Below are 24,203 nucleotides of genomic sequence, written 5' to 3'. Positions count from 1 at the left end.
CAGCTGCCTTATTTGCATTCTCACACACACACACACAGTCTAAAAATAATACCAGCCTGACTCACAGACTCAGACATGTCTCTTAATATATTTACACAGACGTCCTATGATTACAACTGCACAGATTTTAGGCTTCTCATTCCAAAACCTACACAATTTAGACAATTTTTAAATTAACCCTCCAAGGGACAAACTCCCTGAGTTTTTTGTGATCAATTTAACCAGTCTCGGCCCCGGACCGTGGTCAAATATCTAAGACCCTACACAATTTAAAAGCGTCAACCAACTCAACCCCTGCCGAAAAGCTCTGTTTTGGGGACATTTCACATCCCAGGCTTCCCCGAAGTTTTAAGTTAAAAGGTAGACGCCCGAAACCCGGTTTCTACTGACCAAAAAAGTGCAAACCACCGTCCCGGACGGCAAAGTGGTCCAACCACTAGTTATTCTGGAGTGCCCCAAGCTCCACAGTGACCAACTGACTATCCCTCAACTGAGGACAAGGTCTAAGCGTCCTTGACCTTGGCAACCGTTACGTCTGAGCAATGCACTTGTTAGACTCCCAGAGTCCCGTTCTATACAATTTAATTATTTTGAAGACACCCCGAAAATCATAAACCCACCATATCGGTGTCCAAGCCCGGCTTTATATTCAATTGAGACTTTAATGTCACAAACTTCACCAATTACCTATTATTCTAAATTCTCTTTATCCTAAATCCTCTTTATTCTTATTCCTTTGGGACTTTAACCCGGTACCTTTAGTGAGACTCTAACTCACTTTTACTCTTTTTCTTATCATTACTTCAACTTCAACTTCTCATGAGATTTTCACCAAAACCAAAACAGACCTTTACCAGTAATTTTCAGTGAGTAGACTTTCAATTTTGTCAGACCCAATTCAGCACTGTTTGGAAATAATTCAACAGGTAGTGCCTTACCTTTGAATAAGCCGGCTTATGTCCACTCACTTCGACCACTGACTCGTGTCTGCCTGTTTGAGCACCTTGGACCCTCTCAGTCTCAACCTCCAACTTTTCTCCCTCAACCGGCCAATGCACCAAATGTTACGGGTCCGAAATTGAGGATGAGAGTAAAACAATGATGGTCCAGAAGAGGTCAATCAAACAATTGATTTTAATGAATGCACGCAGCGTGGAGAGGTGTAAACTGCAAAACAGTTGTACATCTCTGCCCAAAATACACTCTAAATTGCTTTTATAACATCAGGGTATTGTAACGCCCCTTCTTGCGTTTACAAGCACATAATTTGCATGTACAGAACATTCATGTATTTTAAGAATTAACTGCAACATAGAGGTTCCTCCTTGTGGCATACTCTTAAGAATATGGTGATGATCTAAGGCCTTTAAGGTCACCATGGACTGGACATCCTTCCGTCACCTGTAACTAAGCAAACTCAAATACCACAAGAAGCTGAATACATTCAGGCCTTTGCTCAGCTACTATTTTACTATACCAATATACTCAGCATATGAGTTATGATACATATATATTTAACTCAATCATTTTAAAGTAGTTATAACTGCACCTGTAATAAACCTGTTAATATTTGATTAGGATAACCCCTATAATATCAATTATAACATAATGCCAGCAACTTCAATAAATGCTTGGATGAAATGATAATTAATGCAATGACAAAGATGATGGTTATATAAAATAATCCCTGTAATTCCACACAGCCAAATGTAAAAGCTTCAGCAGATGAACTGTAGGAGCAAAGTTCATGTGTGAGACTTCATCTGAAAGGTAACATCTTCTAGTTTCTGAACATGTGTTTGTTTAGCATGTGGCTAAAACACAGGCTAAGCTAAGTCAGTTCAAATCTCAGTAAAAACCTTCTTTGGTCCTCATCTATAATCAGTCATATCTGAGTCACAATAACTAGAAGATGATTTCTAGCAGAGCTGTGAAAATCTCCACATCCTTTCTCCATGTTATCATCCAAAGCTGTGTGAAGTTTCAGAGCTCTGCAGCTAACAGAGACTTTCAGTTTGCTGCTCTCTTCCTCTGACAGCTCCATTCTTAGGGAGCGTTAGTTCTCTGTTTCACTTTATTCCACTTATTCAGTCTGATGTTCTCTGATCTGTTTCTCTTGTTTAGTGTCTTAAATGCTGCCAGTGCCTCTCTTTGCTTTAACCAACCTTTCTCTTTATTTCTGAGCTTTTTAAGGACTTTAACTGATGCATCAACCTTTGAAAATGGAAAGAAATCAGTCAGATTCATGGCTGCATCAAAGTGTCACATGTAGTTCTCCCACATCAGCTGGATTATATCTATAGCAGCAAACAGCAGCTGATCCACAAATCTTTGTCTGTGTTAATAAAGTTGGATCAGTTCAAATACTTTGTTGCTCTGCACTTGAAAGCAGCAGTTTTTCTAATGCAGTGTAGTGTACTTCTCCCAGTGAAGCTGCAGCATTCAGCCTGTTAGAGTCAACACAAATGTCTCCATCCAAGATCATGTTGTGCTTTGTTTTGTTGTCCTCTCAGTCCCCCAGGTGGAGGTGGATTCAGGGGTGGAGTCTGTCCAACTGCCCCTCAAAACCACACTTCACCTTCCTGAAGAAGCTAAAGTGGAGTGGATGGATAACAATGCAAAGGTCCACGTGTATGAGAACGGCTCTGACCAGTCTGAAGAACAGCACCAGGCTTACAGAGACCGAACGAAGATGAATGAAGACCTGCTGAAAACTGGAGACCTCAGTCTGACCCTGAAATACCCCACAGACTGGCACAACTGGACCTACACCTGCACCGTCTACAGCAGGGAGGGAAACATCCTGCTGAAGAAACAAGTGGGACTGAAAGTCAGAGGTCAGTGCTGTAGATACAGGTCAGAGGTCATGTAGGAGTTTATTCTCTAAAAGCTTTTAGTTTGAATCTATTTTCAGTTCATTCAAATAAAATAAATTCTTTGATGTTTTGATCTAAAAGCCAAAAATGTCAGGCGGAGCAACTGTGTGTTTAAATGAACAGACTAAGAAGACCATTAAAAATGATCCTAACTTCAAAATAAAAGCCTCTGGCATGATTTGAGTTTGGATCAAATCAATAGTTTTGTTAGTTTAGTCCAAATCAATGTAAATGTATAAATATCAATAGTTTTAAAGCTGCTGAGATCATTCAAACACTTTGATCCAGTCATTTGGATGTTGTCAAATGTCAACCAACCAACACCTGGGTGGAGTCCCAGCTGAAGCTGAGAGATACTCAGAGATCACAGACAGAAGCAGCTGTATGTAAGCGTTCTACAGGACGGCTTACACAAACCTGATGTTACTGATGTCTCCTAGATAGATCTCATGGACCAAAGGCTCTCTGTGTCATCTTGGCTCCAGCTGAACTAAACTGAGAGTGAATTTGGGCTTTTAGGGAGGGGTGAAAGGATTCAAGGATTCAAAGTGTTTATTGTCATGTGCTGTCATATTGCTGTCCACCTACAGATGCCAGTTAACATATACAATAGGAAGGAACATATAAATACAAATAGTACAAATAAATAAATAAGGACAGAAAGAGGAGACAAAATATGGAAATGTGAAACATAGATGTGTGCAAAGAGCTATAGCTTTATATGCTGGCTTAATATGCAGGATGTCCTGATGTGCAAAAAAAATTATTATTACTGTTCAAAAATAGGTCAACTGTTCAAGAGTCTGATAGCAGTGGGGAAGAAGGATTTGTTGAGTCTGGATGTTCTGGATTTCACACTTCTAAACCTTTGTCTCGAGGGCAGAAGTGTGAACAGTGCGTGTTGGGGGTGTGTGGGGTCTTTGAGGATGGAGGCAGCTCTCCTCTGGACTCTGCGATGGTAGATGCTCTGCAGAGAGGGCAGTGGAGTCCTGGTGATCTTCTCCGCAGTTGCTATCACTCTCTGCAGGCGTTTGGTCCATAGCAGTAGTGATGCCGTACCATGCAGTGATGCAGCTGGTCATTGTGCTCTCCACAGTGCAGCTGTAGAACCTGCTGAGGATCTTGGCCGACATACCAAATTTCCTCAGCCTCCTCAGGAAATACAGCCGCTGCTGAGCCTTCTTGACCAGCTGTGTGGTGTTCAGTGTCCAGGTGAGGTGCTCAGAGATGTAGACGCCCAGGTACCTAAAGCTGCTCACCCTCTGCACTCCAAGGCCCTGGATGGTGGCTGGTGAGGCCTCCTCTTCTTCCTCATGCACAATATCATCTCCTTTGTCTTGTCAGTGTTGAGTTTGAGGTTGTCGTCCTCACACCATGACACCAAACTGACCACCTCTCTCCTATAAACCACTTTATCCCCTCCAGTGATGCGAACTTCAAAATGATGTTATTTTTGTTGGAGGTGACACAGTCGTGATTGTACAGGGTGTAGAGGATGGGGCTGAGGACGCAACCTTGTGGAACACCAGTGTTTGTAATAAGACTGGCTGAGGTCCTGTTGCCGATCCTGACAGACTGGAGTCTGCCAGTCAAAAAGTCCTATAGCCAGTCACAGAGGGTGGGGTGTAGGCCGAGTGTTCCCAGCTTGTGATTGAGTTTGTGTGGGATGGCAGTATTGAAGGCGGAGCTGTAATCAACAAAAAGTACCCTGATGTATGAGTCTGTGTTTTCTAGGTGGGTGAGTAAATAGTGAAGGACAGCAGTGATGGTGTCTGATGTGGACCTATTGGGCCGGTTGGCATACTGCAGGGGACCCAGAGTGTCTGTGATGTTGCTCCAGCACCACTCTCTCAAAACACTTTGCAATGATTGGAGTGAGTGCAACTGTTCTGTAGTCATTCAGGCAGGTCTCTGAGCTTTTCTTGGGGAGAGGGATGATGGTTGTGGTCTTGAAGCATGTGGGGACAGTGTTCTGGCTTAGGGAGATGTTGAAGATGGAGGTAAGAACCTCAGCCAGCTCATTGGCAAATGCTTTAAGCGCCCGTCCCGCCATGTTGCCTGGTCCTGCTGCCTTACGGGGGTTGTTCCTCCTCAGGGCTTTGTGCACCTGGTCTATTGAGACTGCTGGCAGGGGTGGGGGTTGGGTGGTCTGGAGGGTCTGGGAGGTCTCAAAGCGGGTGTAGAATGCATTGAGATCATCCAGCAGACTGCCTGCAGAGCTGATGGTGGCCCTATACTCTGTGATGTGCTGCAGGCCTTGCCACATCCGCCTGGGGTCCGCAGAAGAATAGAAGCCATCCAGCTTCTCTCTGTACTGCCTCTGTGCCGCTGTGATGGCTTTCCTCAGTCCGCACTTTGCAGCTTTGTACTCATTGCCTGATCTAAATGTGAGAGACTCTTTACGCAGCATGTTGACAGAGCAGTTCTCCATGGTGGCTGCAGTTTGAAACACATCCCAGTCTGTTTGTGCAAAGCAGTCCTGTAGGATGCTCTCAGTCTCTGGTGTCCAGAGTTTCACAGGTTTAGTGACAGGGTTAGATTGTTTCAGTTTTTGCCTGAAAGTCGGGTACTTGAACAGAGAGATGTGGTCAGATGGTCCGAAGTGGGGGCGTGGCGCAGCCCTGAATGCTGTAGACAGGGTGTTCTTGTCACGGGAAGCAATGGCCACGTGTTGGTGGTATTTTGGGAGTACAGTCTGTAAGTTGCATTTATTAAAGTCACCAGCAACGATAAAAACAGCATCTAAATGAGTAGTCTGTAATGCACTGATGATGTCATAGTTTGCCGAGCGCTGCCGTGGAGTCAGCTCGCGGCAGGATGTAAACAATGGCCAGAAACACAGCTGAGAACTCCCACAGCAGATAGTAGGGGCAGCATTTCAGCATTTAAAACTCCATATCTGGCTAACAGTACTTGTGGACAGTCTGTACGTCTCCACACCATGATTTATTAATCAACGCACACACACCTCCCCCAATACCCTTACTGGAGGCTGCAGTCCGGTCTCCTCGGTATACGGAATGGGTCTGCAGCTGAATGGTGCAGACTTTGTCTGAGAGCCAGATCTCGGTGAAAATAAGAGCGCAGCATTCTCTAATCCCCCCCCCCCCGCGTTGCTTATGTTGTCATTTCCGAAGTGCTATCCTGGGGTCAGCTGAGTCACTAGGGCTCGGTGTTTCAGGGAGTGGTGGTGGCGGTGGCTGGTGCAGCGAACGATGACTTGAAGTTCCGGTGAAAGGGTGAAGTCCAGAGGATTGTATGTGTTACCGATGTCAAGTAGTGCCTGTCTCGGGTATGTTAATAGTGCACTGCACTTATCAAGTGCAAACAAAGCAAAAAGTAAACAAAAACAAACCTCAAGTCGGCATCTGAGAGCAGAGCAAACAAACACGTCTGCCTCAAGGGGCAACATGTTAAAAGCAGAGTGCTGAAAAGGAAAGGGCTGTGATTGGTTCATAACACGTCAATGAGAAGAAAGGAAAGCTTCAGAGCAACATGAATGAAACAAAGTGTTTTGATGACGACTGAAAGCCAAAACTGTGACTGAAATCAGAATCCAGTTCATCTCCAGCCCTGTCAGCAGTTCCAGCTGTAGTGCTGTTACAATAATAGTCATCACTTCTAGTTTCACAGCAGGAAACTGGGAACATTCAGCGTCTCAAAGATTGACCTGTTAGCACCTGCAGACATTGTTGAGCTGGGTCTGCTGATCTTGTGGAGGTCTTCATTTCTCCACTATTTGGAGAAGCTTCAGCAGGATCCACAGTCAGAGTCAAAGTGGAGTTCTAGCATGGACGTAACACTTCAAGAAGCTTCAGACAGACAGTGTTCTCCAAAAGTTCTGCTCTAAAAGGAAACTTTGAGCTGGCTCTGTAATTGTTGTAGTCAGAAGGATGGAGGCTGGATCTTTGATGAAGAAGATCAGATATTGTGGCTGGGGTCGGGGACATCAAGAAAAGAATCAGGAGCTGCTGGTTTGGATTTCCTCTCATTCATTTGATCCTTCAGAAATTTTAGAAAGTGAAGACGTTCCTCACTCGATGCCGTAATCTGATGAAAACTTGCAGGAAAAACTTGCACGCTCCACTGAGCTCCAAAGAGCTCTGGGCTGTGCTTATTAGAATGAATTAAAGGAGAGAAATAAATTTATTTTAGCAAGCAGCATGTTGATGTTCAAAACATCAAATCAAGCTGATGGGAAGTTGTAAAATCCTTCAGAATAAAAGCCTGACTATTCAGAGCTCCAACATTAAGAAGAGCAAAGTGAACCAAGGTGGATGGAGGCAGCAGAGAAACTGTAGGGTGGAGCTGAATGCTTCATCAATGGGATGATGCAGCAGATTTTCTCCACCTTGCACAAACTGTCCTGTTAGTTATTATGACTGGAATATCCAAAATGTCTCCAGAGGCTCCGAGTCCACCTGAACATGTATTAGTGTTTAGAGTGGAACTGAGATGATAGGGACTAGGACCTGGGGGACGTCAGTCAGTGACGGAGCGGTCAGCAGGTGTGGGCAGGTGTGGACAGGTACTTGATGGAGTGTTTCCTGCACGCTGGACTCCATATGATATGTTAGCAGAGAGGATCTGGCTCCTGATTGGTTGAAGTGGAGCCCATCTGCTGCAGAAAGATGCCTCCTGTCCCAGAAAACATTGAAGTTGTCTCTAAAGCCCAGGCTGTGGGAGTCACACACAGAGGAGAGCCAGGTGTGGAGGCCGAGCAGCCGCCCAAACGCCCCACGGCCACAGGTGGGAGTGGGGCCGCAGATACAAACACTACGGTGGGCTTGTTTCACAGCCTCACAAAGACACACAAAGTCCAGTTTGAGGAAGTGGGAGCGCTGTTTGGAATCCGGTTTGTGCCCATGTGGATAAGGATGGTGTCGGCCTCCGGACGGGATCGTATTCTGCCAGGAAACTTGTCTAAAATGTCCCAGAGCGTCGGGCCGGGAAAAGACAGAGCGTACGCCTCCTTTATTGTGAAATTCCTCACCATGGTAACTGAACACATCAGCTGGTCTGCAGCAGGTTATGTTCAGAGTTTGAGGCTCAAATTGGCTCCAAGTGTCCCATTTTCACTGATTGTTTTCCCGACGACATGCTTCAAGTGTGATATGGATCCTCTGCTGAAGGAATCTGCTTTCTATCCACAACCTGTTGATCCGTATCTGACTAACAGCAGCGCAGGAAGCCCTGCAGTTATAGAGAAACTGTCTGAGTCGCATTGTTGCTGCAATTTACCTGCAACTGCTGATGAAGAAAAAGTCTCAATGTGTTTGTGTTTGGTCCTAATCTGCTGCCAAGTCTGTTTGACACTGCTGGATTTCCAGCTGATAGATGACAGATTAGAAACTGATCAGTCTATTGATCACACAATATTCCATCAATAGAATTGATGTGACTTTGATTTGTGTAACAAAGTGATTTCCACGTCTCCTTCATGATGTGACAGTGTCAGAGCTGAATGCACTTGTAGAGTATCATGTTTTTATGGCTCACATTTAAAGTGTTCCAGCTCTAATGTACAGCTGTCATATTAGAAATAGAAGCAGCTCTAATTTTACTGCTCAAATAAATCTATGAAGTGATGAATTCACACATGAACAGTTTTCTGCAGCATTCCTCTCGGCCTTATTTGCAGCTCCACTCTTGTTTTTGCTCTAATAATTATTTCTCTCCATGAGCTGTTTCTCTGCCTGAAGGAGGCGCCACTCCATCGCTTCATTTAGTGCAGAACAAGAGTCACATGATGCTGCTCTGTCAACACCAGTCACACTTTGTACAGCTCATGTTGTGTTTGTTGTCCTCTCAGTCTGTCAGGTGGAGGCGGAGGAGGGGGCGGAGTCTGTCCAGCTGCCCTTCAGAACCACACAAAACCTGCCTGGAGATGCTGAAGTGGAGTGGGTACGCTATGAACCTGAATACAGGAAGGTCCACGTGTATAAAAACGGCTCTGACCAGCCTGAAGAACAGGACCAGCATTACAGAGACCGAACGAAGATGAATGAAGACCTGCTGAAAACTGGAGACCTCAGTCTGACCCTGAAACACCCCACAGAGAGAGACAGTGGGAAATATGAATGTGAAGTGAGGAGGAACGGACGGATTAGATTCAAAAAAGTGCTGCTCAAAGTCAAAGGTTTGTTTGTGTGTGTGTGTGTGTGTGTGTGTGTGTGTGTGTCTGACTGTCTTGTGTCTCCTCTGCAGGGGGAGTTTAGGTCCAGGATCAAACAGGGGACATCAGGAACAGAAGCAGCTCCATTGATCCGACTCCTCTGATGGCTGATCAATCAGTTTGATCTGTGTGTTCTTTGATTATTGATCAGTGATGTCAGAGTGGAGTCAGTGTGATGTTGTTGTTGTGTGTTTGAGACTTTTAGTGTCCATGAAGGTCTCTGCTGCCGTAGATCCTCTGAACTGTGACAGAGGTCTGACTCTGGAGGAAACTCTCAGCACTTTCCAGCAGCTCCTCCATCATGGAGGACGTTCCCTCACTGTAACAGGTGGAGGAGAGAGGAGAGGAAGCACAGGTGGATCCTCTGAGGAAGAGGAGCGTTCCTACAAACCCCATGATCACATGACCAGAGGACAAGCATGTGTAGAAACACATTAAAGTCAGCCTGTAAACTCATCATGAGTTTTTCTGCTGTTAATGGAGCTGTGTTATATTTTCTTTAGAACAAAGCTGAGCACAGTAAGGATCAGATTTGAAAAATGATCACAGGAGTGAGACAAACAATGAGAACCGATGTAGTTAGTTTGGACTTCCTGGTGCTGACTCTGACTGAGGTGATGTTTCACAGAGCTGAGTGGGCACTAACAGTTTCTGTGTCCTTGATGGATCTTTCTCATCTTTTCAACATCTCTGCTGGACATAATCAAGAGTCTGAGTCAGCACATCCTCGCTGCAGGTGTGAAGAAGGAAACCTCACAGACAAAATGATGTAAATGTAAAAAAAGGTTTTGACAAAGCTTAAAAACCTATGTTTGCATGAAAAGTGGGAACTATCACTAGAGATGAGGCTGATTAAGCAGTTCCTGGATGCTGTTCAGTGCCCACCCTAAGGTCCAGTTTTTTTTAACTAAAGATTTAATTTGTTGCTTTTCAAAAAATCTATTCTTGATAATCCCATATTGTATAACTAACCTGTTGAATGGAATAAAGTCTGTTCCTTCAAATATATGTTCCAGGTATTCCTTTACAACTGCAATCTGAGAAGTTTTTCCAGCTGTGTGTATGTTTGCGTGCAATTACTGAAGACAGTCATTTTTAGAAACTCCCACCATGCTGTCAGAGATTTATTATTGCACAGTGCCTGTTCTATATCCAGCCAGGGCTCATCATAGACGATATGTTTTAACCATCTGGAGATACTCGTACACTTTTAATTCATTTGAAAGCCTGATGCTTAGCCTCGTCCACCCCAGCTGTAAAACTCAGAAACCAGTCTTACTTGTTATCATCTATCGTCCACCTGGGCCTTACACAGAGTTTCTCTCTGATTTCTCTGACTTTTTATCTGATTTAGTGTTCAGCTCTGATAAAATAATTATTGTGGGTGATTTTAACATCCATGTAGATGCTAAAAATGACAGCCTCAACATGGCATTTAATCTGTTATTAGACTCAATTGGCTTCTCTCAAAATGTAAAAGAACCCACCCACCACTTTAATCACACTCTAGATCTTGTTTTAACATATGGCATAGAAACTGAACATTTAACAGTGTTTCCTGAAAACCCTCTGCTGTCTGATCATTTCCTGATAACATTTACATTTACAATAATTGATTGCACAGCAGTGGAGAGTAGACTTTATCAAAGTAGATGTCTTTCTGAAAGTGCTGTAACTAAGTTTAAGAATATAATCCACCCACTGTTATCATCTTCAATGCCCTGTACCAACATAGAGCAGAGCAGCTATCTGAACGCTACTCCAACAGAGGTCGATTATCTTGTTAATAATTTTACCTTCTCACTACATACGACTCTGGATACTGTAGCTCCTGTGAAAACTAAGGCCTCAAATCAGAAGTACCTGACTCCGTGGTATAATTCTCAAACACATAACCTAAAGCAGATAACTCGTAAGGAAATGGCGTGTAGAAGATCATCATTTTGTCATGACTGTGGCAGCAGTCGTGTGGTTTTAGTGAAGGGGGACCACAGCTGAACCTAATTAGTCAAGACAAGGAAGTAAAACAGAATATGCTAACATGAGACGGGACCTTCAAAGGAAAACAGGAAATTCACAAACACAAACTCAGGGACACAAACAGAGCACAAGGGGAGGACACAGGAAACCAAAACCAGAATAAACTAGAACATGAGAAAATAATAATACTAAACACAACACGCTGGGTCAAGCGACAGGCTTTCGGGTGAGCTCATTGTGAAACCTGGCCCCACCCTATCATGTGAATTCCTGAGGTCAGATGGCCCAGGATGTGAGTGGGCGTTAAGGTGTCTGGGAAGGATCTCAAAACTGGATTATAGATGGCAGACAATTGGTGTCGTAAACCACCGCCTCTGTTCAAAGGTGGTCGCTCACAGTGGACATAGATGGCCTCTTTCACTCCTCTTTCAAACCATCTGTCCTCTCTGTCCAATATGTGAACATTGGCATCCTCGAAAGAGTGACCTTTGTCCTTAAGATGCAGATGAACTGCTGAGTCTTGTCCTGTGGAGGTGGCTCTTCTATGTTGTGCCATGCGCTTGTGAAGTGGCTGTTTGGTCTCTCCAATGTAGAGGTCTGGGCATTCCTCGCTGCACTGTACAGCATACACCACGTTGTTCAGTCTGTGTTTTGGAGTTTTGTCTTTCGGGTGAACCAGTTTGTGTCTGAGTGTGTTGCTGGGTCTGAAGTACACTGGGATGTCGTGTTTGGAGAAAACTCTCCTGAGTTTCTCTGATACACCAGCTACATAGGGGATGACAACGTTGTTGCGTCTGTCTTTCTTATCCTCCCTCGCTGGTGTCTGATCTTCTTTTCTGTGCATCTTTGCTGACTTTATGAATGCCCAGTTAGGATAACTGCATGTTTTGAGTGCTTCCTTTACACGTGTGTGTGTTCCTTCTTTTTCTCTTCAGGCTTAGAGGGAACATGTTCTGCCCGGTGGTGTGTGTGTTTACCGGAAGCCCACACACACGGACCAGTACCTCCTCTTTGACTCCCATCACCCTCTGGAACACAAACTTGGAGTAATTAGGACCCTACACCACCGGGCAGAACATGTTCCCTCTAAGCCTGAAGGGAAAAGAAGGAACAATTACTCATATTATTATACTAATACTTTTTTCTTTTTATTTAATTATTTATTCATTTTTATTATTTTACGCACGCACACACACACACACACACACACACACCACCATCTATACAGCTTCTAAACTTACTGTCAGTTTTGCTAAACTAAATCTGTAATAAGCTTCAGCTTCAGGTTACATTAATATAAACCCCGTGGATCAACCACGTGTTCCTGAAAGCAGCCCGCTGTCTGCAGTGTCTGTGCTGCCTGCTGCTTCTCTCTCACTTTCATGCTGAAAGTTCTGCAGGAAGATTGTATTTAAATAAAAAAAAATTATTTTGAAGGCTCTGAGAGGAAGTTGTGAGGTGTCTCTGTGTAACTTAAGGGGAGGAAACTTTGTTTAGTGCGTCAGCGGTGCTGTGCTCGAGCTGTGTGCGCCTGTTTCTCAGAGTTAACGGGACTTTCAGCGGAGAGGAAGATGCTGCTGTGGCTCGTACTGCAGGTCCTCGGTAAGAAAGCACACACGCAGACAGTGTGTGACACGCGCTGACTGCATGAGGCCCCTCTGTGTAGTGACTGTGGTCCCCACATGCAGGCTTCATGCGGGGCGGGTCTCACAGTGACAGCTGAGCTCATGATCCTGATATCTGCGCGTGTGTGTTTAAAAAGTGCGTCAGTGCTCGTGTCCGTGTGATTCACGGCAGGAATAAAAGTAGTTTGTATAAAAACTGAAAGCTTGTCTTACATTATAAAAGCACTTTAATGTGTCAAAAATGGTTTTATTTTACAATAACGCCACGTGCACAATCATCTATGTTCAAGTTCACTTATTAATATAAAGTTAGAACAATCCAAAAACAACAAATAGACATTTTTCTTTTTTTTTTATTCACCACGAGATGTTACTGTGTCTGTTTATATATTTTTAATGCTCAGCCTTGGAATAACTTGTGTCCTGAATGCTCCCCCCCACCCAGCCAGCCCATGGAAATCCCCCTGAACAGGTCCCCCCCACTGTTCCTCTGGTCACATGACTTACGTTCATATATCTCCACCCTGTGACTCTTACTGTATAAACTGTTATCTTTGTACATTTGGTGTTTGTTCCATGTCAGGAGGAGAACAAATGTAAGAACTAGGAAATATTAATGTATTATAGTGTATATATATATTTTAAATTTAAGAACTGCATGAAATCAATATTGTTATTATTAAAGGCTTTAGGATTATTACATTTCTCAAACTGTTTTTAACAGCTGTTATTATGGTTGGTAGTTTTATTCAATAGGTGTGAGAAACTGTTAACCTTTTAAAGGTTTTTAATTTGCTGAATTTAAAGAATAATTTGGGACATGAGGAATATTTTATTGAGTTAATGTGAATGAGAATTTTTTTTCTTTTCTAAACCCGACCCATGAAAACAAATCACAATGCAGGTTCCCATTGGTTTAGTATACAAGTATTCACTGTTATATCCTGTCCACTCTGTTACCTGTGCGTTTAGGTAAGTGTTGTTGTTGTTTTTGTTCAAAATAAATTTTTATAAATATTGTGGTTAACTGAAGGGAGTAAATTTACAAAAAATGATATTTAAAAAAATAGATCACATTTAATTTTAATCAAAAATACATACAAATTAAAAAAATACATCCTTGTTCAAAATAGATGACGCCTTTTCTTTAATAACACTTGTTTATTAACACGTTCTTCATTTGCAGAGTAAAGTCAAGGACTTGTTAGAGCTTAGAAAATGTAAACATGGAAGTGACTCCAGATTAAAACACTTCCTAACACAGACTAGTCTCAGAACGTTTCACCTTCATGTTTTTCAGACATACATCAACGTTATGAAACCACTTTGTCCATTACGAGAACCACTGGGAAAATCCACCACATACAGGTGATTAGTGTTTTTTGTTTTGTGTGCTTGTGTCTCCTTCCAGTTTCCCAGCATGCCCTGGCTGTGGTGGTGGAGGTGTATGAGGGGGAAACATCTGTCCTGTTGCCGTGCCAGGACACAGATGTTACACTTAAGAACCGCACAGTGCTGTGGAAACCGATGATGTAACAGGACAAAACCAGCGTTACAGAGGGCGCACATCAACGAGGCCTGATGCTCTGGACACTTTAGACTTCAGCCTCACTCTGAAAAACCCCCAACCAACAGACAGCGGCATCTACACCTGCTCCATCCTAAATGAAAGGGAGGAACTAAAACTGACAGACATACAGCTGCATGTCAAAGGTAAGAAACTCAAACAAACAAACACAAAAACCCAACACCTTCTGTAATGACAAGTCAAAGATCAGTAGTGCGGACACAAGTAACATTTTCTTGATGTAACCAGTTTGCAAACATCAAAATGAAGCACCAGAAAATAAAATCTTATTGGTACAATTTTTATTATTTCTACTAAATCTGGATGATTTGATTCAGAAGGTTTTACATCCTGTATACGCAGGAAAACCTGCAGCTCACAGGCCTAATAGAGACCGATGTACAACATGTAATGGAGGATGTCATTTTAAGAAAGATGAACCTGACCTCCAGAACTATGAATGACAGGATGATAAAGTGCTGCCAGCTGTTCTTATCAGGTTGTCTAATAGGAACAGATGGCTTATCCCAAAGAATCCACTTACAATCATGTAGCATTCATAATGTGAGTGTGGTGTGTGGTAAGGGGTGTTATACAAGGGCCAACATGAGAAATTAGCGACGCTCCCTTAATGACCTTTTGTGGCGCATCTGGAGGAAAGACAGCTAATTTTGAATGTTGTGGATCCAAAACTTGGCACTGACTCCATCTATGATGGTCCAGGAGCTCCGTTTCTGGGTAGATGACCTGCACATACCTGCATTAGGCCGCCACATCAACAACATGTTGGGAGTGATTGAATCAAAATCAGCTACGTATGAGGGGACATAACCAGGGGCTTGGAGGTGATGATGCCCTTTACTTTGCTGAGTAACGTCCTAAAGACTTGTTCAGTGACATGCTACGAGCTGAGAATGGTGTGGAGCTGGATGTAAAGCTGACTTGATGGAACAAATCTCCTGTTCCCATGAACCACCGTGTGCAGCATACTGAGGGATGAAATGGAGATGAAGCTGCTGGCTGGTCAACTGTTTTCAGAGCAGGGCTGGACCTGCCAGAGTCCACCCAAGTTGTGACAGCTGGTCCTGTTCATGGATCCAGATGTACAGGCTCCACTGGAGTCAGGAAATGTGGGTAATCAGAGCCAATCAGCAACAACGGTTGAGCTTGATGAAACAACCCATCTGACCAATCATCCAGGATGAAATATGTCTCTAACTTTAATTAGACACAACATGTTCTGATGCTTGTTAGTGATTACTAAAGGTAGCACTGTGAAGACCTGGAACCGTTTTGAGATAACAACCTATTCTGATAGTTTTATGCTGACCAGAGATTTTAACTTGATACTAAAAACATAACATTTCTGGATATGTAAAGTCCACACATCAGTGTGGCCATTTCCTCATACAGCTGGTAATTTGTAAATAATCACCTTTGGATTAGTTTGAATTGTCCAATTTAGTTACCATTTAAAACAAAAAGGAGAGAATCATGATATTTATATATTATTAATATGTAGTTTTTACTGGTAGCAGAGTCAGAGTTCAGTAACATAGATGCTCAGATCAGAGCACATCAGCTCTGTCTTTACCATGAGCATGGCTGCTGCTGCTTCTGTAGCTGATATTATGGTTCATTTTCCTCGTAGATCAGCAGGTGGAGGTGAAGGTGGAGGAAGGATCAGACTCTGTCATCCTGCCCTGCAAAACAACACCTGACCTGCCTGAAAAGGCCACAGTGGAGTGGACTCGCCCCGACCGAGAACTCACTATGGTCCATTTGTATGTAAACAGAAGTGACCGTCCTAAAAATTTAGACAACCTTTATTGTGGTCGTCAAAGGAGTTTGCAAAGAAAAGCGTCTGGACTTCTTTGAGTTGCTTGAAGACGTTTCACCTCTCATCCGAGAAGCTTCTTCAGTTCTAAGGTCAAATGGCCGAGAGTCCCAGATTTAAACCCAGTGGGAGTATCCCCCCAAGGAGGGACAAAGGACCCCCTGGTGATCCTCTAATCACATGCGCCAAGGTGTGAAAGTGGGTGTGGGACCTAATCAGCCAGGGTTTCGGGTGAGCTCATTGTGAAACCTGGCCCCACCCTATCATGTGATTTCCTGAGGTCAGATGGCCCAGGATGTGAGTGGGCGTTAAGGCGTCTGGGGAGGGAACTCAAAACTGGATTATAGATGGCAGACAGTTGGTGTCGTAAACCACCGCCTCTGTTCAAAGATGGTCGCTCACAGTGGACATAGATGGCCTCTTTCACTCCTCTTTCAAACCATCTGTCCTCTCTGTCCAATATGTGAACATTGTCCCTCCTTGGGGGGATACTCCCACTGGGTTTAAATCTGGGACTCTCGGCCATTTGACCTTAGAACTGAAGAAGCTTCTCGGATGAGAGGTGAAACGTCTTCAAGCAACTCAAAGAAGTCCAGACGCTTTTCTTTGCAAACTCCTTTGACTACGATGACCTGGATGACTGAGAACCTTCACAGACTTTATTGTGGTCGCGCAAAGATGAACAAAGACCTGCTGAGAACTGGAGACCTCAGTCTGACCCTGGAATACCCCACAGAGAGAGACAGTGGAGGATACATCTGCACCATCTACAGGGACAAAGACATCCTGAGACAGAAAGTAGTGCTGCAGGTCAAAGGTCAGAGATGTGGAAAAACACCAGGGGTCAGTGCAGGAGATTGAGGTCAATGTTCAACAGTCATGTTGATGTTATTTCATGTTTCTCCACAGAACCGTTTCCATCCTGGGCCACAGCTCTTCTGGTTTTTCTTGTTCTTCTTCTAGTTGTTTCTGTCGGTCTTTTATTTCAATTCCGTCATTATTTGGTGTCAGGTGAGTGTCTCCTCCTACACTACCCATAATGCCGATGGTTAGCAGAGCTGAAGAGAAACTTTCAAGTTTGTTCCAGAAGTCAGAAAACCTCCTTCAGACTCAGTCACTAACAATTTTAATTAAATTAAATAATTAATTAATTAATTTTATTTAACAATTTTCAAGAACATCAGTCACGTGCAGATTGTTTGCAATATTTGGTTATAGGTTCTGTCAGGAATAGTAAAATATTATGCTGCTATTATTTGCTGCTATTTTTATGATCATTATTACTATTCCATTAATTATTAATATTGATATTGCATTTAGATGTTTAAACATATTGGCACCCAATTAAGCTTTTATTACAGGTCCAGGAAGAACCACTTTAAACTGTTGAGTTGAATCTATAATTCTAAATGCTTTTCAATGCTCCTATAATCTTAAATGTTTCTGTGCAGACTGCAGGGACAGGAAATATACTCTGTGCAAAAGGAGACAGGAAACGCCATGCTTTGCAAAAGTAAAACTAAAAGCAGAGTCTGAGTGCAAGCTAAGAGCATGTTATTTTATTATGCATTTATATCTTTGGATTAAGCTTTTAGTAGAGGCTCTTGATTAAAACATTTACTCAACATATTACATATATAGTTCCAATTGGGGTATTACATGTAAGGATGAGCCTCTGTTCTGGTGAAAGGTCAGAAGTGCAAAGGGTGAGATGAGAGAGCATTTAAGGACGAGACACACATTCACACACATAGTTTCAGTTGTGTACGTGCTGGCCTTCTGTCTAGTGGAAAGGTTACAAGGTTTAGCTGATGAAGTGAAGGGTGAAATAAAGGGCAGCAGAAGCTGACACACACATACACATACATATAAGTAGACTCATTTAGTAGGTAAGAAGTTAAGATGTGTTTTGCAGTAACTGCAAAGTTGGGGTGCGTACGTGTTAGTCTGTTCCAGGAAGTACACCAGATGTCCCAGAGATAAGCGACACCGAGGCTGGGGGAAGCACCTGGGTTCGAGCCGGAGACAAATGTTCTTTTTAAACTGTGTCAAAAGTTAACTGAACGTTTGTGGTTTTGGATTGACGTATGCTGTACTGGATCTGCCTGGCAACAGAAGGGGGGCTGTACTATTTCACCCCTATAAAATCTTTGTTCTGATTATTGTAAGACAGTTCAACACTGAATCTGCACAGTGTTGGACTCCACATGTGTATTCATTAAAATGTCGTCTAATTGCACCCGGCAGGATCAGTGGTCATTATTTTTGGTCTTCCTCCTCAATTTCTGAACCCTTAACAGTTCCTTAGTGAGTTGCACTTCAATGAAAAGTACTCATATGAATGGGGATTGAAATTTTTACTCAATAAGACAAAGATGATGTTTTTTATAAGGAAAATGTAGGAAATGAGGTCAGGCACAAGTTACAAGATCAAGTTAAGCGTTATGTGATTTAAACAATTCAAGTTTGTGGTTTGAAACAGTGACGTGGATAATACATTTTAGTAAGGTGTTAAATATGAGATGGTTAATATGAGCAGCAGACAGGAATTCTCTCAGAGCTCTGTACACTGTGTTGATCAGATGAGTGTTGGACCGTAGATGTGTACTATTTAATTCAGCAGCAGACAGTAGGTTCACATTTATGGGAAAGAAGAGCAGAGATGGAGCTTTAACTTTAAACTCACACATGATGCAGGCATACATTGGTTCATTTTTTAATGTTTTGTCCAAATCTATAAATAAAAGAATACATGTGATCAAACCAGGTCAGTATTCATTGTTCCAGAGTTTCATGTTAAAGCAGGAAAAGGGTTAAAGATGAATGTTCAGTATACACAGGTCACAGTACTGTTAGCTGCTCAGTGGGTAGAAAATATGAGACCGTTAATTGATTGATAATAATACTTTATTCATCCCGAGGGAAATTGGGTTAAGGCTGCCAGCCGTGCCAGCGCCATCTTACCCTTCTGACCATACATACATTACACAAACATCACATGGGGTTGACAGGTCAGAGAGGTATAACAATGGAAAATGCACAACATGAGGAAAGACAAGGAGGAAAAAATAACTCCCCCCAGACTGAGCTCCAACAGGGAGATCAGGGGGGTGAGTGTAGGTGTGCGTCAGTGTACATGTGTATGTGTGTGTGTTCCATGTTCAACCGAGAGAAAGTGTCCCTTCACACGGTTAAGCAAAAGTCAACAATCTTCTTCAATGCGGGCGGCCTTGAATGAGGGGGAAGAAAGTCACAACAAAAAGTCTTATTATCTAAAGGAGAGTTTTGTTATTCCCGTCAGCTTTTGCCTTGAACATCCAGCTGGCGCCAGGGGCGCCGCAAGAGATGAAGATGGTAGTTGTTTTGATTAGGGCGAACAAACTGCATCCAATTTTACAGTTGGTGTAATGTTCCTCATTGGTCACCAGGTCTCTCAATTCCTGTTGTTCTTTTTCAAGATCGTATCCATAATGTGTTCCAAAAACACAGTCTGAGTGCTCACAGCCCATCGTCTATCATGTCACCCAGCCTTGTGAGATTTTGAACAGCTGTAGCCGCTTCTTGTTCTTTGATAAGCCTGGTCTGAGCCAGAACTCTGTTACCGTAGTTCTGAATTGGTAGATGTCGTTCAATGTCCTCCATCAAGAGTGTCACCAGACACACGACGCAACCGACCATCGAGTATCCAGCAGCAAACGTCTCCTCAGGACAATCGGGCTCTCCCAATTCCAGGAGGGTGTCAGTTTTGTTAAGGGACCAGTTGATCAAATCCATAATTCTTCTTTAGGTTTTTAGAGAACAAGTCTGGGAGACTCTCTTAGGGTTAGAGAATAAGCGACACTATACAAAAGACATGAGAAGCCAAGCAGTTTAAAATTTCTCTCAGTGTCAGGATCTCTATCCTGTCCCTTCTGCTGTGGTCTGCTTCCATCCTTCACTTTTCTCTACGCCTCTGAAAAACTGCTGCTGTCAATGTTTGTTTTTCTTTCAGTTATTCCGGTGAAGGTGGAGGTGGAGGAGGGGGCGGAGTCTGTCCAGCTGCCCTTCAAAACCACAAAATACCTGTCTGGGGAAATTCAAGTGATATGGGAACGTTATGAGCCGTTCCAGAAGGCTCACGTGTTTACAAACGGCCCAAACCAATATGAAGAACAGCACCAGGCCGAACTGTGATGAACAAAGACCTGCTGGAAACTGGAGACCTTAGTCTGACCCTGAAACAGCCCACAGAGAGAGACAGTGGAGAGTACAAGTGTTTGGTCTGGAGGAAGGGAAACTTCATCAGAAAGAAAACCGTGAAGCTCAAAGTCAAAGGTTGGTTTGTCTGTTTGTTTGCTGGCTTGTGTGATTGTGTCTGACTGTCTCGTGTCTCCTCTGCAGGTCCAGGATCAAACAGGGGACATCAGGACCAGAAGCAGCTGCATTGATCTGTCTCCTCTGACGGCTGATCAATCAGTGTTAAGACTGCTGTCGTAATGTTGTCTCTCATGTGCAAATTTAAGTGTGCAGGTGCATTTCTGTCATTGGTGGATCCCGGAGACGGTACCTCCAGATTGGCTAACTACATGGAGACAATGTATTTGATGACTCCACCATGGCCCATCCCAGCCAGCAGTCTAGTGATGCTCGTTTTACACAGGAGCATGTAGGGGTGGACTGCCTTTTTATTTGATTACCGTTTTCTCCTGTTTTTGTTAGTTTTGGAGGTACGCTGCTGTCATTTGGTTTAATTTCTTTGAGTAGTTTGTTTATATCCTTGTCTGAGGGACCAAGCAGTAAAGCATAAAGGACACAGGTGTTTAATTTACAAAATGGGGTTTTATTGACCCAAAAGTATGAAAAGATCTTTAACAAAGCCAAAACTTAAACAGGCAGACCAGCAAAACAGGTCAACTCAATAGACTAAGCTCAAGATAACAATTAACAAAACCTCAAACAAACATAAGATAAACTGACCTCCTGAAATGACACACAGGGGAACTTAAATACTGGTTTAGCTAAACCACATGACACACGGGGGAAAACAAAATGGCTGCCTTATAACCAACTAATACAAAACAATTAAACAAACTTGAAACACCCTCCGGGCAACAAAGCATGAAGGCTGTCAGTGGTACTTCAGCTCTCCCAGCCCTTTGCCAGACGGGAGAGAAGCCAAACCCCAGGTGACTCAAACACAGGAAGATGTATTAATATAAAAGAGAACTTTGACCTTGCAGTGTTCATATGTGTGCACGCCATATAAACATTGGAAGGTGTAAAAAAATGTAATAAAGAAACAACATTGGACAATGAGTAGAATATATATAAAGTAGTGACTGCAAAGCAAACTAAAGTGAAGTAACTAATGCTGAGGTGTGGCGCTTATCCTGTGCGGCTTGCTTTCACACCTTGAGCCCCTTTTGTTGTATTGCCGTTAGTTCCACCCCGAAGCTAAAGTCGCTCCTTTGTGTTGAACCCACTCATTGTAAATGAATCGCCATCAAAATGTACACATTATGCGATGTGCTGTTTACGGTCACACAGGGATGGATCACCCGTGTATTATGGTCTGGCCACCCCTAGACTGGCCGTAACAATCAGTTTGATCTGTGTGATTGATCAGTGATGTCAAACAGCATGATCACAGGTCCATAGTAATGCTTTTTGTTCTCACTCGCCCTTTTTAACTTGTCAATTTGGTTTTAATCTAAAATATTATAATAATTATTGTTCTATGAATTTAACCTCGATCATAACAATTTAATCTGATCCAGTGTTGTTGTTCTGCTGTGGTGTTTGTAATGGAGCAGCTGCTCCTGACTACAGATGGATGATTCAAACAGGACATGGCACACAGAGAAAAGGGAGTAGAAGAAGAAAGCTGAATGCCTGTAATGGTGATCTGCATGGATCAGAGGAACAGTGAGGAAACATGGAGGAACCTTTAAGGAACAATGTAAAGACAGAAAAACAGGAAAAACACTGCTGAGCTTCAGATTCAGAGTCTGAAACAGCAACAAAACACTGCCAGTAAACACAATCCAACTATTTAGTGTCACACAAAGCTCAGATGGCTCAGATATGTTGAGCTCTGAATGTGTGTAAGAGTCCAGCAGACAGTCTGATCCAGTTTGGATCTCCTGAAGAAGTCTGGATGTAGATCATGGAGGAATTTCTCACTTCAGGCTCTGATCCTGTTCTTAGACACTGAAGTTTTGTCTCGTTTTCTTCATCCTGCTAAGCTGTTCATGTTCAACACTACAGAGGGAACAAATCCACTCAGTGATTCAGTTTGTTTGGAGGAAGCAGCTCATCTGAGGTCATTTGATCATCAGGTTGATTTGGATTAATTGAACATGATGGTATTGCTTTTTGAAGTATGCTCATACTGATGGTAAGTCATAACCCAGACAGCTGCTCTGACTTTCTAGATTTCTTCAGTTTTGTTCATATACGCCTAAATGCAAATGGAAGAAAGCAGTCTTACATATTTGTTTAATATGTGAATTGAAGGACATGTCTTGGTGAAAAATCACTCCAAGGTTCCTCACAGTGTTACTGGAGGCCAAGGTAATGCCATCCAGAGTAAGAATCTGGCTAGATTTTCTAAGATTTTCAGGGCCGAGTACAATAACCTCAGTTTTATCTGAATTAAGAAGCAGAAAGTTAGCGGCCATCCAGGTCTTTATGTTTTTAAGACATTCCTGCAGTTTAACTAATTTGCAAGTGTTATCTGGCTTCATGGATAAAGCTGGGTGTCGTTTGTATAGCAGTGAACACCTGTTCAACCAGTCACATTCATTTCACTGTGATGTGCATTAAAATGAAGCTCCACAGGCTGTTGGACAATAAGCTTCATAGTTTCAGTTGGTCCAATTTAATGTGCAGCCATCACCTGAGAAATAATCAGCAGCACTGAGAGCGCGCTCAGCAAGAAAACCTTTGACTGGAATCAAAACCTTTATTTTACTGCTCTGTGCTTTAAATCAGCAGATTAATGATTTGCTGCAGCTTTCTTTCTCACAATAGTGTTTACCGTTTATAGATTTTTAATCCCTATCTGATAATGTGTTTTTAATAGGTGGCACTGTAGGGACCTTTTTTTATGGAGTCATGTGATCCATCAAACACCCCCTTTAGATTGGTCAAATGCTGCCAGCACCGCCTCTTTCATGTGAACATATGAGCAAACTCTGGGTTAACTTAGTGAGTTGGTAACCCGCCTCGTGTGACTGCTTTTCCTGCTCATCACATGTTAGGTGAGTTGGTTTGTACAACCTGACTGTAATAATGAAAACAGTCTGTTTTTCACTGGGATTCCCTGTGGTCCAGTTTGGGTTTTACTCTTGAGTCCATTTTATCACTGGTTCAGTTTAACCATTTAGAGGAGGACAGTATACCTGTCCTGGTGGAGGAGGAGACACTGCTGTAGTTCTCTGCAGTGGTCACAGTGGTTCAAACAACAAACTTTGTAACCTGAGTTTAATAAATAAATAAACTCACTCACTGTGGTTTATTTTATCTCTGTAAAGTCACATTATGATTGTCCCAAAAAGTTGATTCTGTTCATCTGGATGAGGATCCAAGTGACTGAGACTCACCTCCGTCCCCTCAAACAAATCACTTAGTCACTGACGTGTTTATACAGCAGCTACTTTCAGCTGCTCCCTCATCACAAGACGCTGTCACAGCAGACAGCTCTGCATGTTTGACACCAAATGCAACACAAAGATGGTTATTGTACCACTGAACATGTTAACCTCTACACTATGATGCCATAAACCTCTGTTCTTACAGTATAGTATGCTTTCATTAGATGAAAGTACAAACTACCAATATGCTCATATCTTCACTTGGTCCCAGTGCTAATAAACATTATACACATCCTGATGGGAGCATGTATATCTGATCCACAGTCATCATAATCCATCCTATAACAAACATGTCTGTGTCGGCTCACAGAACAGAAAACACAAAGCATCTTCACTGTGTCGGTGCAGTGTGTCGGCTTCTATTTAAAGAAACAGAAACAACAAAAAACCTAAAACCAGCAGCAGCAGGGAAATTACACGTCTCCTGCACCATGAGCTGCACAGCCCTCGGATAAAGGAGAGAATGTCTTAGAGAACAACCATGGTAGGAGAGATCATTGAGGGCTGGG

The 24,203-nt window shown here is 42.9% G+C and overlaps 2 long non-coding RNA genes across 5 annotated transcripts in view; both read left to right on the top strand.

Moving 5' to 3' along the window:
* Positions 1-15,893, top strand: part of LOC106096778 (uncharacterized) — a 47,876-nt gene extending 31,983 nt beyond the window's left edge. For all 4 annotated transcript variants that reach the window (XR_003217332.1, XR_003217327.1, XR_003217322.1 and 1 more), the window contains 3 exons: positions 8,689-9,015; positions 14,068-14,369; positions 15,875-15,893. This is a non-coding gene — a long non-coding RNA (uncharacterized LOC106096778). The remainder of the gene's footprint in view (positions 1-8,688; positions 9,016-14,067; positions 14,370-15,874) is intronic.
* On the top strand, positions 1,699-2,596 carry LOC112844695 (uncharacterized). Its single transcript, XR_003217425.1, has 2 exons — positions 1,699-1,770; positions 2,514-2,596. It is a non-coding gene; the product is annotated as an uncharacterized LOC112844695 (long non-coding RNA).
* Positions 15,894-24,203: the final 8,310 nt, after the last annotated feature.

The sequence above is a fragment of the Oreochromis niloticus genome, linkage group LG3 (genome assembly GCF_001858045.2).
Source record: "Oreochromis niloticus isolate F11D_XX linkage group LG3, O_niloticus_UMD_NMBU, whole genome shotgun sequence".
NCBI lineage: Eukaryota > Metazoa > Chordata > Actinopteri > Cichliformes > Cichlidae > Oreochromis > Oreochromis niloticus.
Note: the sequence above shows the minus strand (reverse complement) of the source record. Positions and strands in the feature narration are given on the sequence as shown.